Source organism: Tigriopus californicus, chromosome 10, assembly GCF_007210705.1.
Source record: "Tigriopus californicus strain San Diego chromosome 10, Tcal_SD_v2.1, whole genome shotgun sequence".
NCBI lineage: Eukaryota > Metazoa > Arthropoda > Copepoda > Harpacticoida > Harpacticidae > Tigriopus > Tigriopus californicus.
In genome coordinates this window covers 6,043,107-6,055,993 of record NC_081449.1, presented here as the reverse complement: position 1 = coordinate 6,055,993, position 12,887 = coordinate 6,043,107, and positions in this window count along the sequence as shown.

The window sequence follows — 12,887 nt, the reverse complement described above, 5'->3', positions numbered from 1 at the left end:
TGCTGCTGTATGAATCACTCAATTATCATCATCCTGATCTCTGACTCGGAACTTGGTGCAAGATTGTCGATATAGCAATCCTCTTGGTATGGTAACCGATTGGGCTGTGGTGTACATTTTGTGCTTGGGACACAATCTAAGGCAAGAGCTTAGGAGGCTTCGGAATCCGATTTAGCGTTTGTTTTCCCTGTAAGGTCACGATGAACCGTTGGGGTAATTGCGAGGTATTTGAGCAACAATTGGACCCGTAGAGATTTGGCTTTTCACCACCAAGAGAAATCCTCTCATCTTGAACAAACACATTTGTCACTCCCAACAAATAAATCACAATGCAATAGCATCTGGCTGCTAAATATAGCGAGGGCCATAACTCAAGCCTTGAATATGGTTGCCTGAGTGAGCTGTGTTGTACTGGAGATGGTTCTTCCATCCCTATGGAAACGGGCCTTTGTTGGTGATGGATGATGGTCGTTCCAATGGGCACGCAACAGATTTTTGCCCATAATTTGGCCCAGCGATATTGCATGTGTGCCCAAAACAGGTTAACTTAGATGTTGAGGCGAATCATCTTCATTCCCGAGTGTGCCGTTAAATCAGATATCCTCCCTCCGTCCAGTTAGGAGGATCAACCGTGAGCCTTGAATTGTTGGAGATAGTATCCCCTTCCCCCTCCCCCAATCATCATCGACATTTGATATTGCGTCGTAGAAAAACTTTTCCCTCATAGACAAACTCGTCGAGGATACCCGATTCATGTCCAAACACCGAAATTAAATCACAGGTTTTGGCAATGGCGACGTTAAGTGTATGCATAAAAACCTCTACCTCCTCCGATAAAGTTGTCTCAAATGCCAAAAACGGAATGAGTCTTGTGGGACTTGATTATGTTCCTTGACCAACTTCAAACTTCGACCGAGCAACGTTGTTCTGTTTGATTGATCAGTCAGGAGATAAATCCATAATCCTCCATAGATTGACAGTTTCGGCAAATACCTCACATTCCAACTCGTCCTTGCCTGTTACCGATTGTTTCTTTGCCAGCAAAACCTGGGTTTTGTTGGGAATGTTCATTCTGCTGGACATTCAATGATAGACTAAGGGTTTCCCTTCTAAACGGTTTCTGATTCTGACTAGCCAATGTTCACGTGGGGGATATTACATGTAGAAGATTGAGCCTTGAATTCCGTGCAATCGTACAATACAGACAAAGAAGGTCTAGCACTCTACTAAATGTTGAGGTTTTTGGAGGTGGCCAAAGGAGTCCGGACATTAGTAGAGGAAAAGCAGATAATGGACGGGTTGAAAGAAGACATGGATTTTGAAAGAAAGGATTAGCTCTCAAAGAATGTTAAAGGGCACCCACTCGATCTAATATTATCATTGGCTGGAAGGAAAAGGGGAACTCAGTAGGTTAGGGATAAATGGTTGGGGAAATATTTATTCTAGATCAGCATTCCTGCGGGGAGTCGTGAAATTTGTTGAGGATTATGACGAGACTTCGGGCTCCGAACTTGAGTTTCCGATAGAGCTGTTCAAGCTGATTGTGAAAAGGATAGGAAAATTGCTTGTCTGGTGCATAACTTGAATTTTTTTGGCTCGGTCATCATTGAGAGACATCTCATTGAGAATTCAGTTCATCGGGGTCGATTGCACCGGTGGTGCCTTAAGTACTTGGAGGAAGAACATTGGCAGTGGTAGTCCGTCATGCAATAAGTTGTGTATTCCATCCACTGGGGCAGCCAAGAGAGGCAAACAAATGATCATGATCTCCGACTCGGAACGCATAGATCATCATCCCAAGACAAGGTGGAGGCTTCTCCGAGAATCTGGAGAATCATAAAGATTACTTCCATTCCTCTCTTTCTCTCTCAGCAGCTCCGACTTAGACTGGAATTCTTGGGATTTTGATGATACATGGGTCGAAGAAGCTCAGACAGCTTCGACAACCCATCCGTTAGCCACATGCAAGACCACCAACAAACACGGATGAGTTGGGGATCATCATCATCATGGACGTCGTCGTCCACTTCATCCGCGGCGTTCTCTCCATCTGCTTCCAAGTCATAAGTTTCTTCTCAGGAGGACTTGGGTGTCTCTTGGATGAAACTCGGGTGGAGAGCTCTACCATCATGAGCGACCAACCCATCCAACGCCTCTGGCCATCATTTCAAGCGAGTTGGAAAAAAAGGCACTCGGATGTTCGTTCACAAGTTGTTCAAGCGTTATTAATTACCCCTGCTTGCCCACAGATGATACTCACATGCTGAATTCTACTCATCCTCTTCAGTGTTGGCAGACCCATCATCGCAGGGAGCGGTGGAAGAAGAGGGAACCCTTTGGCAGAATTGGTTGCTGGCTTGGGAGCCTTTCCACTTGAGAATGGAGGAGAACTCGTCGGCTTTTATTGATTCTAGGAAACTCCCGGTGACGGGAGAACCGACCCTGAAAAATGGCTACTAATTGCAGAGTCATAAAAAAGACGTGATGACATGTTAACGAGCTCTTGTTCCAACCAGATGGATGGAGGGTTGGACGGATGGGTCGCCCGGTAAACTGAGACGACCATTCTTGGCGGCTGTGAGTACATCGTTCATGACATTCATCCACGGCCGGAATCAAGTGGAGAGGAACAAGACCCAAGATTTATGGCGAATCTTCTTTGTCTTTGGTAAAAGATTAAATCACATGCCTATGGCACTAAATATCACTTGGCAAAATCCACAAGAAAACCTTGCATAAGCAATGACGACCACCAACAAACGTTGTTTTGACAAGGTTAAAAGGATTCTTCAAATTGTTGATGGATATGATATCTTTCTACAAGGGTCGGCTTCATGATCAGACTAAGTAAGGGTAAACGTTATTCTCCACCGATTAGTTGGCGGTGCTACTTTTTTAAACTTAACCTAACCTTATCAAACCTAACCTAACCTAACCTTACCTAACCTAACCCTACCTAACCTGAACCGATATTAATAGCCCTTAAACTCTCTCTCCAAACCTTTCTAACAGTTTGTCACAAATTTAAAAATGAGCAGAGAATAACGTTTATCCTAAGTAAGTCCTCTGCCCTTAATTTAATTTGCCAGATATCAATCGCTACAAACACCAGGAATGAAATAAGAGGTTGCGGTCTTCGCATTTTCAACCTCGCGTAAATTACCCCAATAATATCTATGATTCCCCCGCAAGTCCTTGTATTGGACCAAGGTTCAATCCACTCTCAGGCGATTCTACGCTAATATTCAAAGGCCAAAGAAAAGGCTATCTACGGCCACATGTTTGTTCTTGTAATAACACCAATGTCGCCTCGACTAAGGGGTCTGTTCCAGGCCAGAACATGTGACCAGCACCAGAAGTCAGGACAACGGGGAGGGCCTCAAAAATATTCTTGGATATCTGCACAAAGTTCTTGATAAATGTTGGGAAGATTGCAAAAGTTTTGGTACCCGACCTTTTCCAACCTGAATCCTTTCAACCTCTGGTCCTGGTCATCCTTAGAAGAGGCAACCAATGCCTGAAAGTGCAAGAAACAGGGGGGTCTTGTGAAGCTATAAAACTTTACGTTATATTTCCTCCATTTGCGTGGGAGCGTAACCTGACAAAACAATTTCTCTCAACCTCTCAATGATCGGTCCCGAAAATATGTTTAAATTAGTAAAATGAAACAGCTGATATGGAAAATAGAGACTTCAGACTTCAGCCTCCAGGGCGGAAAAGTAAACTTGATTACACTTGTTGTGGAGTCAATCCCCATCCACCATGCATAGATTAAACTTGTCATTTAAATCAATTTTACGGCTTGAATTAGCAATTGCGTTTCTAATATTGAGTCGAGAAAGTAGTACAGTGTCAGAACTATTCCAAATATGCCTGTTTCAATGTCGGTTTTCAACTCTCTTGACAATTGATATTTTAGTTGGATCCCTGGGACATCGACAGTAGGCTATCATGATTGTTTCCACGTAACAAAACTAGAGTACGTGTTTCATTTTTTGCTTTTTCGTAAAAAATGATCCTTCTATTTCAATCTGAATGTGTTTCGTTACGAGAAAGCTTGAGCCCTTCAATATACATTCAAAAACTTAGGAAGATCTATCTCTCCGTCGATAATGTGGACAATTGAATCAATGGCGATCACATCTCAATGGATTGTTTTGCTCTGTTCCAATAACATAGATCGCTCGTTCATTCTTTGTCTTGTAATGGCCGAGCAAATGAAGCTCTCCCTAGTGAGTTTCCCAACATCTTCTGCTCTTTCCCTGATATAACTAGATCGACTTGTGTCTCTTGATCCCAGAGTTCAGCTAAACATCATTAAGAAGACAATAATCATAATCGTTAAAGACGATCCCAGCGGAACCTGATGATCATGTTAGATTGGTTTTGGGACCAAATGGCAAACGTCAATGATCTCGTCGTCGTCTCTAATCTGCAACTTGTTTATGTCCAATCATGTCCAGCTAGTTCTTATGTCCTCCTACATCAACAACCATGCAGAGCCTTGAAAATGGGATTTTATCCCTCAAGTCACACCCATGGGAGTAGGGATTGCTCCTGCTCTCTCCCGTAACAATTCAAAGTACTTTATACTGTGTGTGCACATCCCACACCCACGTTCACATTGCGTTTTCGTTCCCTGACTTGGAACTCTGAAGCCCAAGATATTATCGGGGGCCAATTTTCCAGACCAAAGAAGGAAAAGGATTTGAAATCTGACATTGTGGGATTTTTGCAGCCTTTGAAGTGGCACATCTGGGGATTTTCTCCCAGGGATTTGTGTGCCACATCTTGTCTTTGAAGACAAATGTTTATTTGGAGGGAAAGGATTCCTTTTGAGGTTTGCTCCGAGTCTAATCTCGACTCAAGTGAAAATGAAAACTTATATTCAATAAACATCACGAATGCATGAGCAAGGTGAAGATTTCGGAGTTTAGTTGCAAGTTGCAATACGTACAGTATGTGCCTCAAAGAACTAATGATTTGCACCTTCGATAAATCATGGAATCTCTTTCATGCTCCAATGATCATCAAGAGATTACCCTCGAAACCATCGGTTCCACTTCCCAAATCCCCACAGCATTCAACTTGGACGTCGTCGAGAGCGGAAGAAGGAACGTACATTAATACACCTACCAAACAAGTCCCAGGATTAGTCCTAGAAATGGGGGGAGGGTAGTGGAGGCGGAGAAGGTTGTTCCAAATGGTCCATTGAGCTCCAAGGCTGTAAATCTTTTAGGACTTGCTCTGGTTTTCTTTTTGGCCCATATCCATTTAGCCTTATCCGGGATTGCTCGCATTATGCTTTGCTTGACAAGACAACGAGACCTACGATGACAAATGTTCTTTGACACGCCACCGACTAGGTTGGGTGGGCGTGTTCCACCTGGACGTTATTGAGAATCTGGCATGACGTTATTAGAGTAATGTGCTTTTCTGATTTCCATGAAGTGGCCATGTCAGTTTTTGTATGACCTGGGTGCAATCAAGATGGCTGAATTTCAGGGATTGGGATACAGTGAAATCACAAGCATGAATGTTTTCAGACTGACACGCTTGGATTGTTCTTGATTAGCAATCCGGGATGTAACAAGTCATGGAGAAATGTTATTCTATCCAGTAATAACGAGAAAGTTCAATTTCAGGTCGTATCTAATCAGAGCTTCCTTCTCGAATCGTATGTTTGCGGGTAGGACTTTTTAGATTTCCAAATTAATGCCAGCTTATCTTTTAACATGTTATCAGAGACTTGGATGATTCTATTAAACAAGATTGTGTGGTTTAAAGATTTTTTTTTTATCTAATAGAAAATCATTTCCTGTCGATTTGATGATTTAATTAAGCTCTTAAAGAATGTTCCATGTTAGATTTTGCAGACATTGGCTTTGGTATTCAACCTTTTAAAAAACATTGGCTGCCCAAGATTTGTTTTTGTTGTGATGGCTGTTACATTTGCAACTAAGTTTTGAGCAGCCTGATTTTTTGCCACCCTGTTGATCCTTTTAATGAATGCAAAGACACGTATATGTTGACATATAATGAATGTACGAATAACTGTTTATACGCTTATCCAGGCTTGTATTAGCATTTTGATTGGATCAGGGTTGTCAAGGAAGTTAGTGCAGCGCTTTACTGAACTCAATATCGGATAATGCTTGAGCCTCATATAGATGGAAGCTTTTACTGTTTTTTGTGTTAGCGTTTTTCATTCATCTTGATTCGACAAGAACCGTGCTTTTAAGAGTCCCTGGTTCAACCATGCTGTACCTATTTTACCTAAACGTACGTAGTTGAAATCGAAGAAGAATGACAAATATTTTTTCGCATTTGGGTTGCACAGTATTTCAGTGATTTCAGTGATTTCTTCAAAGCATTGCTTATTTACTGACATGTGAATAAGTCGATAGATGGTAGTTGACTAGTTCATTAACTAGAGTACCTAGCTATTTATACACAGATACACAATATTAGCGAGCATATGCTCGCCACACCTTCAAGACAGTGATTTCATCACATTTGTTGGACGAATTAGCGATTCACATCTCTTTTGATAAATTAAAAGTCACGAATTTGATATTTGATGCCAACATCAAAGGTGATAAGTCCTTTAAACCCCTTAATTAGACGCTTATTTTTGGCACAAAAACTACCCTTTGAAACTCCCCTCCTGCTCAAGGCGACAAAATCTGATGATTATTAATACCATTGCACTTGGTTTTCTGATTTATTCCTGAAAATCAATTTTTCTTTAAGTCTTTTCTCCTTATTTGACCTTAATTAAAAGAGGTAATCTTCCTCAAAAGTTCGTCGAAATTCTCAGTTTGATGGCGCCCACTCGTGCCTTGAAGGATTGAAAGTTGGAACAAGTTTCAACTAAACAGCGAAAGCTGTGACGACATACTTCATGTGAAGCCCAGTTTATCGACACAATGTGTGTGACGTTTAATCGCACCATTATCAAATACCCTCCGCGGTCAAAAACCTTGATTTACCATATGCCAAAATGTTGATCAAGATTTAATACCTCAATACTTGGTGAACGTCAAAACCACTTCAAGAAGTAGTTTTCCTTGTTCTGTCCAAATGTTTCTCTAAATTCCATGAAATGGAACAAAGGTTTCTTCCCCTGCTTTTTGAGAGTTCCAATAGTACTACAATTGGCTCAGCTCAGTGTGACTCAGACAAAGCAATTGCAATAGTGGAATGCTCGTCTTCAGAGTTTTCCTTGAATAGAGAAGCTTTTGGGGTGGTGGGCGTTTGAGGAATGCGATCCTTTGAAACCCGTCCAGAGCTACAATGATAAATGCTCTCCCGGGTTTTAGGGTCCAGAAAAATGACGACGAATCCTTACAAATGATTCTACACCTCATCTTTCCATAGGGAACCAACCATAAGGGAGGAGACTAGGAATGAAGTACCAGCTTGATCCCTGCTGGAATTTGGGAACCATCAAGAATCCCATGAAACATGGTCGGGATTGGGCGATTTCCTCCAAAGTGTGCCACCGACGAAATGAAATTGAGTTCCACATACTCTCATTCATCTTGGTCGTCTGTTGTCTTGAATCGTCAATCCCTAAACGTTTTAGCACATTGCGAGTTTCCAGACTATAGCGATCTTGAAGAATTGACCATCAGCTTCTTTTTCTATACTTCTATACTCAAAAGTTAAAGTTTTCCTCCATCCAGTTCCAGATATCAGGTTGGATGTGCCATTTCATCTGAGAGTGGAGAAAGCTTGCCCTCCAATTTGACCTGGACCCCAACACTGAACAAAATCAATAAGGAATTCCATCTTTTGCCACAATAAGTCGTCCCCAGCCTCACACGGATGATTTCATGGTCCATTATATCAAGACCCTTTCGGGGTCAGAACAACCCAAGTTGGTGTTTATTCCTTCAGTGCTTTTCCCCCGGATTTCTTATTTCCTCTTGATGTCCAAGTTCCCTTCATGTCAGATGGACAGCAGAGCTTTTAAACCTGAGTGACCATCTCGTGAGCTTGCTGGCCAACACACCCACGAACCAAACCAGAAGCAGAGAAGCCGAGGAGGCCGTCTGATGTCCATCAAAAGTCTTAAAATCTTGGAAACTCTCAGTTGATCCCAGCTTGGATTGCTGGAAGGGAACGAATGAATTGCTGGCAACACACCCGTGAGCTTATGCGTATTTGCACATCAAAACACAATTCCTGGGCCTACGACTAAAACATTTTTAAACTTGATGGCTTTCGATATTCATACGCAATGCCAACATAAGTAGTTATAAACAAAGGAAACTTTAGTGACTAGTGGAACCCTATGCAAATATTTTGTTGTGAAAATACCTCGCAGTGTCTGGCATATTTAAGAACCTCAAAAACACTTTGGTTCGGTCAAGATGAGCCAGATCCGTGGTATTTTGGACAACCCATCCAACCCATGAAGAGGCGAGTGTTCGAGCGGACGAAAAGGGGGAACGTGAGGAACAAGTTTGAAGATCCCGGGAGCCCCCCCTTCCCATTCCCTGCCCATTTCTTTAGGGTTGAGGTGGTGCATTCACTCTGCACATCTCAACTGACCATGAAGCTAAGAAGAAGGCGAACAAGACGAAGATGAAAGGAGCCGGAAAGAGTGGTTAACATCCATCTCACTCTCTCTCTCTCTCTCTCTCTCTCTTTCGTATTCACTCCAATAAGGGCAGTGAAGTTGGGAGCTGAGAGCTGGTTTACGTACAGTTGTAGTGGGCAAACCATCTTACACAGAATGTTGATGGTGAGAGGATGGAGGTGCTGCCGAACCACTATGCACCAACATTTCTCTCTGGTTATGATTGATGCCGCTTGGGAATTGGATCTTGGTTCATCACCACACCAAGACCAGAGCGAGGAACAGAGGAACAGGGGAAGTTTTCGTGCTTGATGTGATTATATGCTTATTCAATCCGAAGGTTTTTACTGTCTAATTTCAAGTGAATTGCGTGTTGGGTTGATGCTCATGTCTTTTAACGTAAGAAAAGTCTGCCTGTCTTTCATTCATTGAGGTTTAGTCTCTTGATGTTGTGATTTCTAAAAGCAGGATTCTTTAACTAAATATGTCATTATTTGTTCAAAGAATGCCTGACTTTTGCACCTTTTAATGATTTTACTGATTTTGCTAAACGTTTTTAGCATTTATTAAAGTCCATTTAGCAAAGGTTTCTTGAAATAGTTCAAAGTTATTCAAATTTTCTTAGAAAAGACTTGCACTAAATACATCAAACATCTAACAGGAGTGTGTATCATAAGGCAATTTTGTGTGAGTGGCGAACTGAATATCTATTGTAACGCTCAAGTAGGGAATAGAGTCAAAATCAAATGGATCAAGCTTGTTGCTCCAATCCTTTTTCTTCGGCATTCTTTTCTCCTTCTGTCCCGGAACCAGGCGTTTTCTTGGCTGACTCCCATGGAGGATTGTTGGTAGTGATATGAGAAAGGTAGGTATTAGGTGGGTAGGTAGGTAGGTGTGTCTCTATCCCACAAGTCCGTGCAATTGTGTAGATTGCCTCATAAATATTTGATAAGCGTTCTCACAACACATGAGTGTACAGCGTTTACTCCCTGTAAGCCAGAAAATGCCTCTTCTTGATGGTTCTGGTCGGGTCCCAGACGCAAACGTGTGCCAAACCAACAAATGAGTGCCATTGATCTACCTCCGATCACTATTTCCTCCTTCTTATTTATACAACCTCCACCCAGGTTGTTCCGGAATCTCCCCTTCCACTCTAGTAACTACCATGAGATTCCTGAAACTTGTTCCCTCTTTTCGGAACAGGCCAGAAAAATATCAAACGAACAAGTTTTAGCCTTGGCTTCCTTTGTGAATATTTCGCCTGAGAAGCTAAAGAGAAACTTATTCGAGTTAAGACATTATGCGTCCCCCCCCCTCCTCTTTCTTCCTGTTTTCTCTTCTCTCCTTCCCCCTCTCCTTTTTCTTGTGTGTTCATTCCGGCGCCTGGCTTCTTATGGCTCTTCTTTCTAGGGAGGTTTTCCACTCATGGCAAAGATGAAAATCAAGTATGAAGCTCTGCTAACCTTCTGGGAATAAGGCAAGCATTCGGCAGAGGCAGAGGCCTCCAAAGGTTGGTCCTTCTCTTTCCCTTTCTGTCCACCATCGTCCTCACGTCCTCCAAGCGGAATCATCCTCTCCAATGCAATTTGGCAGGAGTGGAAATGTATCTGAGAGAAGCCCTCTGCCCCGGCCAGGCCAAGGCAGGGGGAGTCTCATACCAAATTCAGCTCTCTTTGCATTTTGAGAAAATTATCTGTGGCAGGGACAGACTTAGAGACCGAGACCGAGATGAAGAGGGGCGAATGGAAACCAGAGCGAACGAGACCAAGGAAAGACCAAGGAAGGAACGAAGGAAGAGGCGGAGGAGAATGAGACAGAGAAAGAGGAGGAGGAGCCTCGGAAGAGGAGGAAAAAGCAATCTCCCTCGTCGTTCTTTCTTGCCGCTATCACTTCCACCGTCTTCGCCTGTCTCCTCAATCTTAGCTTGAAAGGAGAATACCCAGCTCACTGCCACTGGAGACTGCAGAGGCAATATCTAATCCGAGGCAGATAGAACAGTCCGGGTGAACCCACCACAAGAGATGATACTGTACCACGCCGTGTACGATATCTCGTAGGAAGACGAAGAGAAAAGGGAGAGAAAGAAAGAGGAGGAGAAGGAGAAGGGGGGGGGCACCTTCAGGGTTCATGAATCTTAAAGACAGATACAGCAGTGTGAGCCCGCTACCCGCTTCCGATTCAGTTGTTCCCCACTGATAAGAAAGGCTCCTTTACCAACAAGGTACTGAGTTCGGTAGAGGCCGGAAGCCACCCAGGGACCTTTCTTTCCTGCCCAAACCCCAACCACCATCTTCATCTGGAGGTACCAAATGGTAATGGCAAGAAGAAGTACGTAGAAGAGGCATAGTAGCCGTGCTTGGGTTCCTAGATTTCCTGATGAGAAAAGTTTTCCTCTCCTCGAGTCAAGCCATTGAATGGATCAATGGATCTCAACACGAACCAGAAGAGAATCACGAAGAAACCAAGACGAAAAGGTTCAAAGAAACCAGTTTGTTTCTCTCTACTTCTCTTTCTCTCTGGATATCCCCAAGGACTCCTAGCCTGCCTCCCACACTTACATTCAAAGGATTGGGTGATAAATTATTTACACAACTTAATCCAGACCTGACATTCTCTGGCTCCCATGGACAACGTTAAAGGGCAAGTGGATTGCAAAAAGCGAGACAGCTCTAGGCTTTTGCAAAATCAAACTTGCTTGACGACTTGCCAAAAAAAAGTTCTCAACCAAACACTTCTTACTCTTGAGATTAACGCCAGTGTGTACGGACTTTGATAATGTAACAAAAAAAAATCCCCTCTCCAGTTTTGATCCTGAATTTTGGTTCGTCTCAAAATTGCCCTCACTCTCTTTGCTCAGCTTGCAGCTGTGACAAAAAATACCAACTTCATATTTATTCCATGTCAAGAGTGTAGTTACAATCAATAAGCTGAAAGCTCCTGCATGCATTCAATCCCCCAGGGACTGACTACCATACCATACCTTCTCCTTCTTCCTGCTCTTGCTCTAGCTTGACTCTGTCCCACATGAGCTTCCCCGACTCCCGAGAGGTGCTCGATATGTTCCACATATGTGCCAGCAACAACGCTTTCTTGTCTATCCGGCCGAGGATTGAAGACTTGATTTCCGAGAATCTTTCATTTTCGAAGCCAGATATGGTTCCAACTTCCAGCCATCTGGTTCACTTTACATGTTGTCGAAAACACTTGACAGCCACAGATCCCGGTCCAAAGGAAAAAGCAGACGCAAGTCCAGCCCTAATCGGGCCACGGGATTGCATCTGGAGTGTGGGCTAAATCCCTGGATAGCTCATGAAATAACCCACCCCCACCCTTCGAGGTATCGAGTGAGGCGAATGGGGGAAAATTAGCCGTTTGTTGCTTTTTTACTGGGTGTTAGTTGGATCAGGAGGGGGTCTATTCATATCCCGGAGAGCCATTGTCATCCCTATGACATCGCTCTTTTAGTAGAAAACTGGGAACAACTTGTGCAGCAGACAGACACACGGCAAGTGGTGGTAATATGAATTTCCAAAGGATAAAAACAACAACATCCTCGAGCGTTGAACCAACTTTTCTGAGCTTTTCATCAGTTCCTGTGGAGAGTGAAGAGATCCCGCCGTCAGCTCTTTGACAAGGTTTACATGCCTAAAAAAGTGCGATGTTTCTTCACCTTTGGAGTTTGAACGAACGGCCCATGTTAAGCGAGAGGGGAAAAACATGCCATTCTGCTTGATTTGGTGACAAACAGAAGTTGTTCCATGCGCCTTACCAAGAAGAGGAGTTGACACTGAGAACAGAAAGGAAATCCCTTCACATGTCACATTTGACACCTGAAATATGTTTACCAATACACCTGCTGATTCATGGAAAGAGTATAAAATATTCACAGAAACTGCCAAGGTCTAAAAAAGCTCGTTTCCTCGCTGAGCTCCCACTTTGGAACATGATAGGAGTTTCAATTTGAATACATGTGTTCGCCATGCTTTCACGCCATGCTCAACTCGTGAGGACACCGGTTATCGACAATTACTCACACCACCAACACTACCACCACTCGGCTTTGCTTTGCAGATTGCGAAAAGCCAACCAGGGTGCACAATGTATTCAACCTGAGCTCTAACCATTATACATAACAAGAGTTATAGACAGAACGCTTAACCGTTTCAATTCCCTTCAGCCACACAATGGTCATATAATCTCGACCTTTGACCGACCTTTTTAAAGGCATAATGACCGGACAAAAACAGGCAAAAACACAGAGACAGACTAATCTCTTTAAACTAACTGAAATGACAGGAAA